The following is a 15,245-nucleotide window of genomic DNA, read 5'->3' on the forward strand; positions in this document are numbered from 1 at the left end:
CAATTTGGCAGTGTGGCAGGATACAAAATCAATGCCCAGAAATCAGTTGCATTTCTATACACTAACAATCAGACTGAAGAAAGAGAAATTAAGGAATTAATGCCTTTTACAATTGCACCCAAATGCGTAAGATACCTAGGAATAAACCTAACCAAAGAAGTAAAGGATCTATACACTAAAAACTACAGAACACTTCTGAAAGAAATTGAGGAAGACACAATGAGATGGGAAAATATTCCATGCTCATGGATTGGAAGAATTAATATTGTGAAAATGTCAATATTATCCAGGGTAATTTACACATTTAATGCAAGGCCTATCAAAATACCATGGACTTTCTTCAGAGAGTTGGAACAAATCATCTTAAGATTTGTGTGGAATCAGAAAAGACCCTGAATAGCCAGGGGAATATTGAAAAAGAAAATCAGAGCCGGGAGCATCACAGTGCTAGATTTCAAGTTGTATTACAGAGTTGTGATCATCAAGACAGTATGGTACTGGCACAAAAACAGACACCTAGATCAATGGAACAGAATAGAGAATCCAGAAATGGGCCCTCAACTCTATGGTCAACTAATATTCGACAAAGCAGGAAAAACTATCCACTGGAGAAAGGACAGTCTCTTCAATAAATGGTGCTGGAAAAACATGCAGAATAATGAAACTAGACCATTCTCTTACACCATACACGAAGATAAACTCAAAATGGATGAGAGATCTAAATGTGAGACAAGAATCCATCAAAATCCTAGAGGAGAACACAGGCAACACGCGTTTTTAAGTTGGCCACAGCAACTTCTTGCAAGATACATCTATGAAGGCAAAGGAAAAAAGCCAAGATGAACTGTCGGGACTTAATCAAGATAAAAAGCTTCTGCACAGCAAAAGAAACAGTCAACAAAACTAAAAGACAACCTACAATGGGAGAAGATATTTGCAAATGACCTATCAGGTAAAGGGCTAGTATCCAAGATGTATAAAGAACCTATTAAATTCAACAGCAAAGAAGCAAACAATCCAATCATGAAATGGGCTAAAGACATGAACAGAAATTTCACAGAGGAAGACATAGACCTGGTCAACAAACACATGAGAAAATGCTCCACATCGCTTGCCATCAGGGAAATACAAATCAAAATCACAATGAGATACCCGTCACACCATTGAGAATGGTGAAAATTAACAAGACAGGAAACAATAGATGTTGGAGAGGATTTAGAGGGAGGGGATCCCTCTTGTTGGTGGTGGTGAGAATGTGAACTGGTACAACCACTCTGGAAACTGTGGAGATTCCTCAGAGTGAAAAATAGAGCTATGCTATGATCCAGCAATGGCAGTACTGGGTATTTACTCCAAGGATTTTGATGCAGTGAAAACTGAGACACCTGCTCCCCAATGTTTATAACAGCAGTGTCCACAATAGCCAGACTGTGAATGGAGCTTCGGCATCCTTCAAAAGATATGGATAAAGAAGATGTGGTCTATATATACAATGGAATGTTGCTCAGCCATTTGAAACAACGAATACCCACCATTTGCCTCGATGTGGATGGAACTGCAGGGTATTATGCTGAGTGAAGTAAGTCGATTGGAGAAGGACAAACATTATATGGTTTCATTTATATGGAGAATATAAAAAATAGTGAAAGCGATCATAGGAGAAAGGAAATAAAATGAGTGGGAAAAATCAAAAAGGGTGACAGAACATGAGAGACTCCCTACTCTGGGAAACGAATGATAGGTAATGGAAGAGGAGGTGGGCAGAGGAATGGGGTGATTGGGTGACGGGCATTGATGTGGGCACATGACAGGATGAGCACTGGGTGTTATACTATATGTTGGTAAATCGAACTCCAATAAAAAGTATACAAAAAATAAATTAATTAAGCTAAATTCTTTAGAATCTGAAAAAAATGTGATGTATTCATACATATATGAATACACATCATACATCTTATGTATATATCTCTACACACTGGTCCACATTTATTCCTCAGTTGGTCAAAGGGTAAGCAAATTTTAAATTTTGATACGTATCACCAAACAATCCTCAGAGAAATTGTCTAACTTCCATTTCTATGATCAGTGCATGCAAGTTCTTTTATCCTGCATACCCATCAACACTTGGTATCAGTCATCATAATCTTTGCCAATATGCTACACCAAAAAAATCCTCTTAATCTTTATTTTCATTTATTAGTTACTAATGAGGTTAAGCATCTTTTCATATAATCATTTATATTTCTTCTTTTATAAATCTTTTTATTTCCATTGTTCAATTTTTCCTGAGGTATTATCTTTTAATTATTGATTTATAAAATTTCTCTGTTTTAAGGATGGCAGTCCCTTTTATGTTGAATATCTTTTAAATTTGTCCCTAGTTTGTCCTTTGTCTTCTGATTTCAATTTTTGCAGCATAAAATATATTTTTGAATTTTTATATCATCAACCTTTATCAGTATTCATTTTGTTATTTCTGTCTTATCCTGCCAAAGTTACAAAAATATCAATCTGTATTTACTTTTGATACATTAGGCGCTCATTCTAGATACTAACTCTTTCCTTCTCCAACCTCTGCCCTCCATAATAACTCACTACCTGGTATCCACTCTCCTCTGCTTTCTGCTGGATGACTGCCAGATGAAAGCTCATAAACTGAGAATATGTTAATAGCTGCTTATATGTTCTCAGGCTCCCAGGTATGCTATTTGTTAGGGAATTCTGGGATGTAACTGTTACCCATAGGAATATCTTCCTTTTTAAAAAAGATTTTATTTTAATTCATGAGAGACATAGAGAGAGGCAGAGACCCAGGCAAAGGGAGAAGCAAGCTCCCCATGGGGACCCTGATGTGGGACTCAATCCTAGGACCATGGAATCACAACCTGAGCCCTGGAGTCCATAGCCTTCTTACTTCCCAGAAAGAAAGCAAGCTTCCAATTTGGAATACTCATAATGGGGTCGTGGCTCTGCCACTTATTTATTCTGCAACCTGAAAATTCACCTTCACTTCTCAGGGTCTCTGAAAAATGGAGCTCATAATACTTGTCCTACTTCCTCATAATGAGCAAGTGAGATAATGAGAGGTCTACATATTTATTACAGCACTTTATGCATGTATTTATTTCATTTAATCCTTACCATAACCCCATGTGGTAAGTATCATGATGCCTGTGTTACAGGATATGAAACTGGGACTCAGGGCAGCCCAGGTGGCTCAGCGGTTTAGCGCCGCCTTCAGCCCAGGGCATGATCCTGGAGACCCGGGATCCAGTCCCACATCGGGCTCCCTGCATGGAGCCTGCTTCTCCCTCTGCCTGTGTTTCTGCCTCTGTGTGTGTGTGTGTGTGTGTGTGTGTGTGTGTGTGTCTCATGAATAAACAAATAAAAACTTAAAAAAAAAGAAACTGAGACTCAGCAGGGTTAAGTAGGTTGTACAAGATCACACAGCTATAAATTAGCACAGTTGGATTTATTTTTTTAATAATAAATGTATTTTTATTGGTGTTCAATTTACCAACATACATCTCGTCAAGTGCCCCCCTCAGTGCCTGCCACCCAGTCACCCCCACCCCCCACCCTCCTCCCCTTCCACCACCCCTAGTTCGTTTCCCAGAGTTAGGAGTCTTCCATGTTCCATCTCCCTTTCTGATATTTCTTCTCCCTTCCCCTCTATTCCCTTTCAGTATTATTCATATTCCCCAAATGAATGAGAACATATAATGTTTGTCCTTCTCCAATTGGCTTATTTCACTCAGCATAATACCCTCCAGTTCCATCCACGTTGAAGCAAATGGTGGGTATTTGTCATTTCTAATGGCTGAGTAATATTCCATTGTATACATAGACCACATCTTCTTTATCCTTTCATCTTTCTTTTTTTAATAGTAAATTTATTTTTTATTGGAGTTCAATTTGCCAACATACAGAATAACACCCAGTGCCTGCCACCCAGTCACCCCCACCCCCCGCCCTCCTCCCCTTCCACCACCCCTAGTTCGTTTCCCAGAGTTAGGAGTCTTTATGTTGTCTCCCTTTCTGATATTTCCTACCCATTTCTTCTCCCTTCCCTTCTATTCCCTTTCACTATTATTTGTATTCCCCAAATGAATGAGAACATATAATGTTTGTCCTTCTCCGATTGACTCATTTCACTCAGCATAATACTCTCCAGTTCCATCCATGTTGAAGCAAATGGTGGGTATTTGTCATTTCTAATGGCTGAGTAATATTCCATTGTATACATAAACCACATCTTCTTCATCCATTCATCTTTCGATGGACACCGAGGCTCCTTCCACAGTTGGATTTAAATTCAGCTCTGTCTGATTACAGCTGCTCCTACTGAATTCCAGGCACTGTGCTGGGCACTACGGATACCAACATCAAGTCCTGATCCCTCAAAGTGTTTACAATTTACTAACGGAAGAAGGTGTACAAATAGATGACCAAGTCACAGAGTGATAAATACAATGACAGAGAGACTATGAGAGAATGGAGGAGGGACATCTAATCCAGCACTGCAGAAGCAGAAAAATTTTACAAAAAGGTGGAGCTTGACATGAGACTTGAAGAATAAGAGGCAGTTTCCCACATAGAACCGGGAGGGGGAAACTAATGCCAGGCAGAAGGAACAGCAAGTACACAAGTCAGAAGTATGGGACCATACATCAACCATAAAAATCTGTAGTAATTGAAGCAGTTTTGTACCAAAGAAACAAACAAACAAATCAGCTGGTCAGCACTGAGTGTATTTACAGTCTCAACTACATAGGTGAATTTATGGCTATCATCTGTTGAACTTTATTCAGTGAATATTTTATCAAAAACCTATGATGTGATAGGTGCTGTATTAGTATAGGGTACAGCTGTGTAGAAAAATCACTGCCCTATGGACCTTACATTCTAATGGGATGGAACTGGAGGGTATTATGCTGAGTGAAATAAGTCAATCGGAGAAGGACAAATCAGTCTAATATGTAGTAAATTAGATGGTGATAAGTGCTAAATAATAAAGCAAGGGAAGAAATAAGGAAAGAATTTGGAAAAGTAAGTGGAGGCTAAATCATAAACATGCTTAGGCTTGTGTGTCAGGCTAAGGGGTTTTAGATTGTATCAAAATACTGTAGAGCTTAGAGAAGTCTTTAAGCAGAAGTGACACGGAGTTGGCCCTTCACTCCAACCTCCACCCTCAAAATATAATAGGTTTCTCTGGCTAGTATGGACACTAGATTGCCCAGGGAGAGTCTGGAAGCAGAAAAGCCAAGCTATTACAACAATCCATGCCAGAAATAGTAAACTAGAGTAAAGGTGAGGGGGGTGGGTCTGAGAAATTCTTTTTTCTCCCTTCCTTTTAAAAGACATTAATAGCACCCTTTTCAGCCTTCTCTATATATACATAATGAGGGGAAAAAGACCAACTGACCTCTAGGATCCCTCTCAGCTGAGACACTGTGGTCTTGGGATTTGAAGCACTTTATTAACCTCCTTCCTACTCTCTGGCTGGCTCATAATCTATTACTACTCCTCCCCTCTCCATTCAAGACCCACTCTGGGGGCAGTGTTACTACTATTTTCTCAGGGCTGGTAGTAGCTAGGGAAGAATAGAAATCAGGTCTCAGTTCTTTTATCACCTGTGAATCTTCTGGCATCCCAGACTGAATGGAGGGAGGGGTAGGAGCTTTCTGGTATATTTTGAAAGCATCTAAAAATAGCCTCAAGGCCTCAGTCAGAGAAGGCAGGGCCAGGACAGTGACTGAACGTTGGAACTCACAGTCTTTGCCAAGTTCCCACCACAGGCTCCATCCTCTTACTAAATAAGCCAGTTTTCGCTCCTTCCTTAGTTGTCTGCTTGGAGGCCCCACCCAAGCCTGAAAAGTTCAAATTTAGCCCTAAGTCCCCATCCCTAACTCTCCTAGAAAGGAGATAGCCCAAAATATAGCAGTCAATCCTCTCTAAAAGTCCCTGTGGGTTCTGGGATGATAAAGAAAATAAGACAGGGAAAAGTTGGGACCAAGACACATGCCCACAAAGGTCAAGAATTAAAGGAAGAGACACTGAGATATGAGAAAAATAGAGAAGGAAAGAACATAAGAATAGAAACAGAAGGATAAGAAAAAGGAAAAATGGACTGAGGCAAAGAAGGAGAAAGACTCAGATATAGAAATAAATAGAGAGGGCAAGAAAAAAGAAAAAGAAAGTGCAAAACAGATACATAGAGTCAGAGACAGGCAGAGAAAAAGGGAGAATGAGAGCCAGAGAAAAGAGAAAGAGGGGCAGCCCCGGTGGCCCAGCAGTTTAGCGTCACCTTCAGCCTTGGGTGTGATCCTGGAGACCTGGGATTGAGTCCCACGTTGGGGTCCCTGCTCGGAGCCTGCTTCTCCCTCTGTCTCTGTCTCTGTCTCTCTCTCTATCTCTCTGTCATGAATAAATAAATAAAATCTTTAAAAAAAAAAAGAAAAGAGAAAGAGGCTCAGTTCTTTGTTCTGTTCTGAACCTTTGCATCATCCAATAGCCTGTGGCTAGAGGCCTGAATTGAAGCCTAGAGGTAGTCCCTATGGAACCTAATTCCTCAGGGGTGGGAGCAGGCAAGATCTCCTAGAGGTATGACCAACTGAAACACGAAGATAAGCATGCCAGTGAGCCCAAGCAGCCTTCATATTTGCATGGTTCTGTCATTAGGCATTCATACCCACCATGTACTGCAGATAGGCCAATAGTCACCCTCACAGTAATTATACAAAAAATGGCCCCGGGGAGATTCCTGGGTGGCTCAGCGGTTTAGCACCTGCCTTTGGCCCAGGACATGATCCTGGAGTCCCGGGATCGAGTCCCACATTAGGCTCCCTGCATGGAGCCTGCTTCTCCCTCTGCCTGTGTCTCTGCCTCTGTTTCTCTCCCTGTGCCTATCATGAAATAAATAAAATCTTTAAAAAATGGCCCCCTAAGTGAGAACATTTTCCTATTTGATATTTAAAAAGACTTCAAATAAGTAATATCAGAATATTAATAAACTTCTTTACATTGATTTCAATGGTTTATTATTGTTTTGTTGTTTTGTTTTTTTAATTATAAAGAAGTAGAATCTACTCATCATTTAGGGCCTTTAAAGGTCTTCACCTGACCTGCCACCATAGTTCTGGATATTAGGGTAAGGTGATAGAAAACACATGCTCCCCTTCTGGGCCTGTTTATATGCCTCTTTTAACTGTCCCTTCTCAGTCATCTTTGCCAGGGTCCCTGAACAAGTAGAAACTTTTTAGCAAAGACCTCTTTTGGGAATTGTGAGAACCAGCTGGGGAGAAAGCAAAGAGATTTGGGCAAAAATGTGAAGAAAAGATATCTGGTTTGGTGGTAAGGCATTGAACCATGTAGGTTTAAAGCCTAACTCTACTCCTGAAATACAGTGTAACCTTTGGTACAGACTTAAACTTTCTGAAACTTGGCCTCATTTTTAATAAAATGGAACTATTACCCATTGTGCTAGCATTCTGGTGAGATTTGCAGACGAATAAGCAACTAGAAACTGTGAGTGTAAGAATATTTCCGATTATTACAAGTAGCTTTAGGAAATGTCAGACCATTAAGGTGAACACAGTGCCTAGTACAGATGAGATAAGCGAGGCTCTCTGAATTTTATTAGGGCAGGAACAAGAGGAGAGAGCAAGAAAGCCCGAGAGAAGCCGAGAGAAAAAACAGGAGAAACTAGAGCAGAGTTAAGAAATGGAAATCTGACTTTATTGTCATAATAAGAACTGAGATGTGATTAATTTTTTATGGCCTTATTTGGGCTTTGTTTGGTGATGTGTTAGAGAGGAATCATAAATATGTCTAATATGTAAAGAGCTCTTTATAACAGAAACCCTTGAAAAGGGAGCGTGGCCAGGCCATTAGGGACCCAGGAAGTAGCTGGAAGGAGTCTGGACAGGAACCTCTGAGAGGTGGGCACCATGAAAGTCTCCCACCTGTCCAAATGTTGCTTTTAGGGATTATATGGCTCCTTGGTGCTTATCAGGTTAATTTTAAATTTTTTGTAGTACATAGGTCCTTGCTTCAACCCTTCCATGTTCTCCCTAGACTCTGGCTTCTCTCCACCTTTATATCCTTGACCTACAGCCATATTAAAATCCTGTCCCCATAATCTATATTCACTCTCTGTCTGAAATGCATCCTTGTCACCCCTTCCTTTGCTTAGCTAAGCTAACTGAAGAATTTAGTTTAAAGATCACCTTTACTGAGAAGTCTTCCCTGGCCAACTTCTATACCCAGTATTGGGTCTGCTTCATGCCTCCTCCACTCAGGAATCTGGATTGACATTATTCCAAAAGAAAATAAACATTTTGAAGGTGGGAACAATATCATCTTCATCTTTGTAATAATAGTGGGAAGAGACTGATCAGGTACATAGGATTTACTTTTATAGTGATGAAAAAGTTTTAAGTTTATTTTTTAAGTTTTTATTTGAATTCCAGTTAGTTAACATACAGAGTAATATTAGTTCCAGGTATGCAATTTAGTGATTTAACACTTCTACACATCATGAATTGCTCATGACAAGTGTCCACCTTAGTCCCATCAACTATTTAACCCTTCCCCCCACCTCTCCTCTGATAACCATCATTTTGTTCTCCAAAGATAAAAGTGTTCTTCTTGAGTTTCCCCCCCTCTTTTTCCCCCTTTGTTTGTTTGTTTAGATTTTATTTTATTATATATATATTATATATAATATATATTTTTTTATTGGAGTTCAATTTGCCAACATATGGCATAACAGCCAGTGCTCATCCCATCAAGTACCCTCCTCAGTGCCCGTCACCCAGTCACCCCAACCCCCCCACTTCCCTTTCCACCACCCCTTGTTTGCTTCCCAGAGTTAGGTGTCTCTCATGTTCTGTCACCCTCACTGATACTTCCCAGTCATTTTCTCTCCTTTCCCTTTTATTCCCTTTCACTATTCTGCCCCCTTTTCTCTCTGTTCTTCTTGAGACTCTTGTAATACAAATATTATTATGTTTGATGAACAGTGAGTTCCTTAAGCCTATTCTCTTGTGCATAATTCTCTCTCTCTTTTAAAGATTTTATTTATTTATTCATGAGAGATATATAGAGAGAGGCAGAGACACAGGCAGAGGGAGAAGCAGGCTCCCTGTAGAAAGCCTGACCTAGGACTTGATCCCAGGACCTCAGGATCACGACCTGAGCTGAAGACAGATGCTCAACCACTGAGCCACCCAGGCACCCCTTCTTTCTCTCTTTTATTTAGCTTCATTATTTCCCATTACTTTGGCATTACTAGGCCAGTAATTCATTCTTCTGCTTCATCCAGCCTGCTGTTACAATGCAATCATCAAGCGTGTTTTTAATTGTGTTTATTGAACTCTTCATTTGTGATTAATTTCTTTTTAAATTTTCTTATCTCTGTGGTGAGGGTCACACTGATGTCTTCTATTCTTTTCTCAAGTCTAGTGAGTAACTTTATGATTATTGCTTTACATTCTCCATCAGGCATGCTAGTTATATCTGTTTCACTTAGATCTCTGGCCTGGACCTTATCTTGTTCTTTCATTTGGGATAAATTCCTCCATATTTACATTTTGTCTAAGTCTCATCCTTCTACTCTGTGTTAGAAAATCTGGTTATGTCTCCTGCTCCTAAAAGTAGTGGTCTTATGAAGAAGATATCATGTAGTGCCCAGGGTCTGGCGCTTCAGGGAGTGTCTCTGGTGTGTGCTGCATGTGCTCTGCTATTGTGTTTCTGCTGCTCTAACCTTCAGGCCAGTTGTCTGCAGGGGCTGTCCTTGGCTGCTATGGGCAGTGATTGGTCCCAGGCCTGAATGTGGTAAGTTTTACTTAGGTGTGCTCTGGTCTGCTTGTGAAATGAGACCTGACACAAACTCCACCAGAACTGAGGCCATGCAGAAGTCTCTGGCCCAGAGATGTGTCTGGGGTGTGGTGAGGTCTTCTAGGGAAAGCACTTTCTGTGATGGGACTGAGGCAAGCTTGAGTGAGAAGGGCAGTCCCACAGAACACTGGAACATGGGGTTTTGTATAAGCATAGGCAGCCAGTGCCAATGCTGTTCTCCTTCCCAAAAGTTGTTCTGTTTATGTTGAAGGGTAAGAGGGGAATGGTAATGGCACCAGAAACTCTTTGTTTCCAGGGAGGTGTCTCAATGAACACTGCCTCTCAGTGAGGTGCTCGGAGAAGAGTGAGTAATCTCCACACTGTGTGCCCCAGGCACTCTGCAGATTGCTGTTTCCAAGCTGTCTGTCCCAGCTTTTTTGCCTGCCTTCTTTCTAGGAGCAGCACAGTGCCCTCCAGGCTCTATTCCAGCCAAACCCACTGATCTTGAAACTCCAGGCTTCAAGCCCCACTGGCTGTAAGAATTCATGAAATTCTGCCTCTCTTGTTTTTCCAAGCCAATAATTTTGGGGAAATGTTCTACTTCTGCCTCTCTCTCTCTGTCTCTCTCTCTCTCTCTATCTGTCTCTCTCTCTCTCTCTCTCTCCATTCTCCATGACCAGGGCTCCCTCCCCTACACAGCACCCATGATCTGTTTCTCCCCTAAGCACCATCTCTGTATTTCCTTCCTTCTTCAATGAGGCATCTTCTCTCCCTTTAGTTGTGGTGTTTGTTTTGTCAGTCTTCAGGCCTATTTCTGGTGCACTTAGGATGATGATTTTTAGTATCCAGTTGTGTTCATGAGATAAGGCAAGCCTAGGGTCCTCCTACTCCACTGCCATTTTCTCTTAGTAACCAAGCCATCTTTCAGGAACTTCAGTGGATCACTGGGAGGAAGTTGCTACAGAACTCATCCTCTGAAAGTGTCCAGATCCTGTTGAATGCCTGTTCTAAGTTCTCTGGGGGCTTTCTGAAGGACAAATGCAAATAACTTGCCTCTATTTTGCCTCATTTATAACTAAGACTCTAAATGTTCACCTCAGGCTCAGTGAAATCCTAGATAAGTGTTGGATGGACCCAGAACAGAGCCAATCTACAAATATTGGGACACAGGTTTTGTATTTTGGATTTTTTAAAATGGAAGATGTTTTTTCTTTTGTTGTTGTTGTTGTTGTTTTTGTTATTGTTTTTGTTTTTAGCTCCTGGCATTCAAGGAAATATGTCAAAACACTAGCCAAACATGAGCTAAGGAAATAGAAACTTCAGAGACCATACATAATAAGGAATTCAGTCTTTCCAAAAATAGTTTGGAATACTCACTAAACATATATAATAGTCCCTTCAGCAATCAACAAAAGAGCAAACCTTGGGGAAGTAGAAAAATCAGATTTCCAGATTTACCACATTATAATATTCAAATGTCCAGTTTTCAACTACATAAAAAACCTGTAAGATATATTTTTTAAATGAACATTGTATTTAAATTGCTAAAAAACCTATCAACCAAGAATTTTGCAAAACTCTCCTTCAAAAATAAGAGGAAAATTGAGGCATTTACAGATAAACAATAGCTGAGGTGATATGTTAATGCTAGACTTGCCCTATAAGGGAGTCTTTGGCATTGAAATAAAAAGGACATTAAACAGTAAGTAGAAATCGTATGAAGAAATCAACATTTCTGATAAAGGTCCATAGATGAGCAAACATAAAAGCCAATATTATTGTGTATTTGGCTTTTAACTCTAGTTTTTATTTCCTACATTATTTAAAAGATGTATGTATTAAAATAATTGTAAATTTACATTATTGAGCACACAACCTATAAAGCTGTGATTTGTGAAAGCCATAACACAAAGCGACAGAGTTGTATCTTAGTAGAGTTTTTGAATAATATTGAAGTTAAGTTGGTAACACTTCAAATTAGATTGTTAAATGGAATCCCCATGGTAACCACAAAATAATACCTAATGAATATACACAGAAACAAAAGAGAAGGAGCTGAAAACAATTTTTCTCAAAAAACACTGAACATATAAGTAGGCAGTAATGGAGAAAATGAGTGACAAATAAGAAAATAGTAATTACATTAAATATAAATATATCAAACTACCCAAAGGCAGAGATTAATGAAATGGTTTGAAAACATGACTCAACTACATCGTGTTTACAAAAGATTCACTTTATGTCCAAAGACACAGATAGACTGAAAGTGAAAAGATGGGAAAAGATGTTTTGTGAAAATAGCAACCAAAATTAGCTGGTTATGAGTATTAGACTTCAAGGGACAAAGGAGCAAATTATATTTTGGTAGAGAGTCAATCTATCAAGGACATATAATAATTATGAATATATATACACCAAACAATTGAGCCAATAAAATATGAAGCAAACATTGACAAAATTAAAGTGAGAAATAAACAGCTGTAAAATAATAATGAAAAATTTAATATCATACTTTCAACGATAAATAGAACATTTAGACAGAAAATAAAGAAATAGAAGACTTGCATAGCACTGTAAACCAACTAACCTAACAGACATATAGAGAATACTCCGCCCAACAACAGCAGAATGCACATTCTTCTCAAGTGTACATGGAACATTCTCCAGGATAAGCCATGTGTTAGGTCACAAGAGAAGTCCCAATAACTTTTGAAAAGATTGACATACAAACATACAAACTTTCTTTTCCAACAACAATGGAATGAAGCTAGAAATCAATAACAAAAGAAAAATGTAAATGTTGCAAATTTGTAGAACTTAAACAGCATAATCTTAAAAAACAAATGGATCAAAGAATAAGAAAATCAATAATGTAATATATTACATTAATAGAATGAAAAGAAAAATCATATAATCATTTCAATTGAGGCAGAAAAGGTATCTCACAAAATGACATCCTTTCATAATAAAAAAATAACACTCAAAAACTCGGAATAGAAGGGAACTTTGTCAACATGGGGAATTATATTTATGAAAAAATCACAGCTAACATCATACTCTGGTGTAAGAGACTTGAAAGGTTTCCTCTCAAAATCTGGAACAAGGCCAAAATGCTGTCTTTTACCACTGCAATTCAATATTGTACTGGAAGTTCTAGCTAGAGGAACATCACACACAAAGAAAGAAATAAAAAGCGACCAAATTGAAAAGTAAAAGAATAAAATTATCTTTATTCACAAATGACATAATCCCACATAGAGAAAAATCCCAAATAATTGGGGATCCTAGCTTAGCGGTTTGGCGCCTGCCTTCGGCCCAGGATGTGATCCTGGAGTCCCAGGATCGAGTCCCACATCTGACTCCCTGCACGGAGCCTGCTTCTCCCTCTTCCTGTGCCTCTGACTCTCTCTCTCTCTCTCTGTCATGAACAAATAAATAAAATCTTTAAAGAATCCCAAAGAATTCACAAAAAAAAACCTAGTGAGCTAATACACAAGTTCAGCCAAGTTGTAGGATACAATATCAACATAAAAATCATTTGTATTTTTATTCACCAGCAATGAACAATCAAAGAAAGGGAATTATGAAAGGAATTCCACTTAAAATAACATATAAAAGAATAAAATACTCAGGAAATAAATTTAACCAACAAGGTGAAATAAATGTACACGGAAACTACAAAACTTTGCTGAAAGAAAATTAACAAGATTTAAACAAACGGAAAACACCCCATGTTAATTAGTATGAAGATTTAATATTGTTAAAATATCAATATTACCACCCCAACAACCTACAGATTCAAGGCAATCCCTACCAAGTTCCAACAATCTTTTTTGAAGAAAGGGAAAAGCCAGTCCTCAAATTTATATACAATTGCAAGCCAAAAAATTCTTGAAAAAAGTAGAAGGAGAAAGCTGGAGTGAGCTTTTCCCTATTTTAAAACTTACTACAATAAAAAGCTTACTACAAAGATACAGTAATCAAGAGTATGGCAATGGCATAAGTATAGACATATAGAATATGGAATAGAATTGAAAGTCTAGAAATAAATGCATACAAAATTGATTTTTGACAAGAGTACCAAGGCCATTCATTCAGTGGGAGAAAAATAGTTTTTAAATGGATGACCCTGGTACAATTGGACTTCCACATACAAAAGAATGCAATTGGACCCTAACCTCATACCAGATACAAAAACCAAGTAAAAAAATATCAATGGCCTAAATATAAAAGCTAAAAATATAAAAAAACCTTTATAAAAAACATACAGGTGAATCTTCATGATCTTGGATTTGGTATTCTTAAATATAACACCAAAAGCACCAAAATTTAAAGTAGATAAATTGGACAGCATCAAAATTAAAACCTTATGTGCATCAAAGGACATTATCAATAAACTGAAAAAAATAACTTACATAAAAACAGAAAACATTTGCAAATCACATATGTCATAAGGGTTTAATGTTCAGAATATATAAAGAACTCTTACAATTCACCAACAAAAAGACAAGAAAAACCTAATTTAAAAAATAGGCAAATCAGGGAAATACAAATAAAAACCACAATGGGTTACCACCTTACACCAATGAGAATGGTGAAAATTAACAATGCAGGCAACCACAAATTTTGGAGAGGATGTGGAGAAAGGGGAACTCTCTTGCACTGTTGGTGGGAATGTAAACTGGTACAGCCACTCTGGAAAACTGTGTGGAGGTTCCTCAAAGAGTGAAAAATAGAGCTACCCTACAACCCAGCAATTGCACTACTGGGGATACCCCAAAGATACAGATGCAGTGAAAACCGAGACACCTGCACCCCAATGTTTATAGCAGCAATGTCCAAAATAGCCAAACTGTGGATGGAGCGTTGGCATCCATCGAAAGATGAATGGATAAAGATGTGGTCTATATATACAATGGAATGTTACTCAACCATTTGAAATGACAAATACCCACCATTTTCTTCAACGTGGATAGAACTGGAGGGTAATATGCTGTGTGGAGTAAGTCAAGTTTGTCCTTGGAGAAGGACAAACATTATATGGTTTCATTTATTTGGGGAATATAAAAAATAGTGATAGGGATTAAAGGGGAAAGAAGAGAAAATGAGTGTGAAATATCATAGAGGGTGACAGAAAATGAGAGATCCTAACTCTGGAACAAAGGGTAGTGGAAGGGGAGGTGGGCGGAGGGATGGGGTGACTGGATGACTGGCATTGAGGGCGGAGGGATGGGATGAGCACTGGGTTTTTTTTTTAAGATTTTATTCATTTATTCATGACAGACACACAGAGAGAGGCAGAGACACCAGCAGAGGGAGAAGCAGGCTCCATGCAAGGAGCTCAACGTGGAACTCGATCCTGGGACTCCAGGATTATGCCCTGGGCCAAAGGCAGGCACCAAACC

This window comes from Canis lupus, chromosome X (genome assembly GCF_048164855.1).
Source record: "Canis lupus baileyi chromosome X, mCanLup2.hap1, whole genome shotgun sequence".
NCBI lineage: Eukaryota > Metazoa > Chordata > Mammalia > Carnivora > Canidae > Canis > Canis lupus.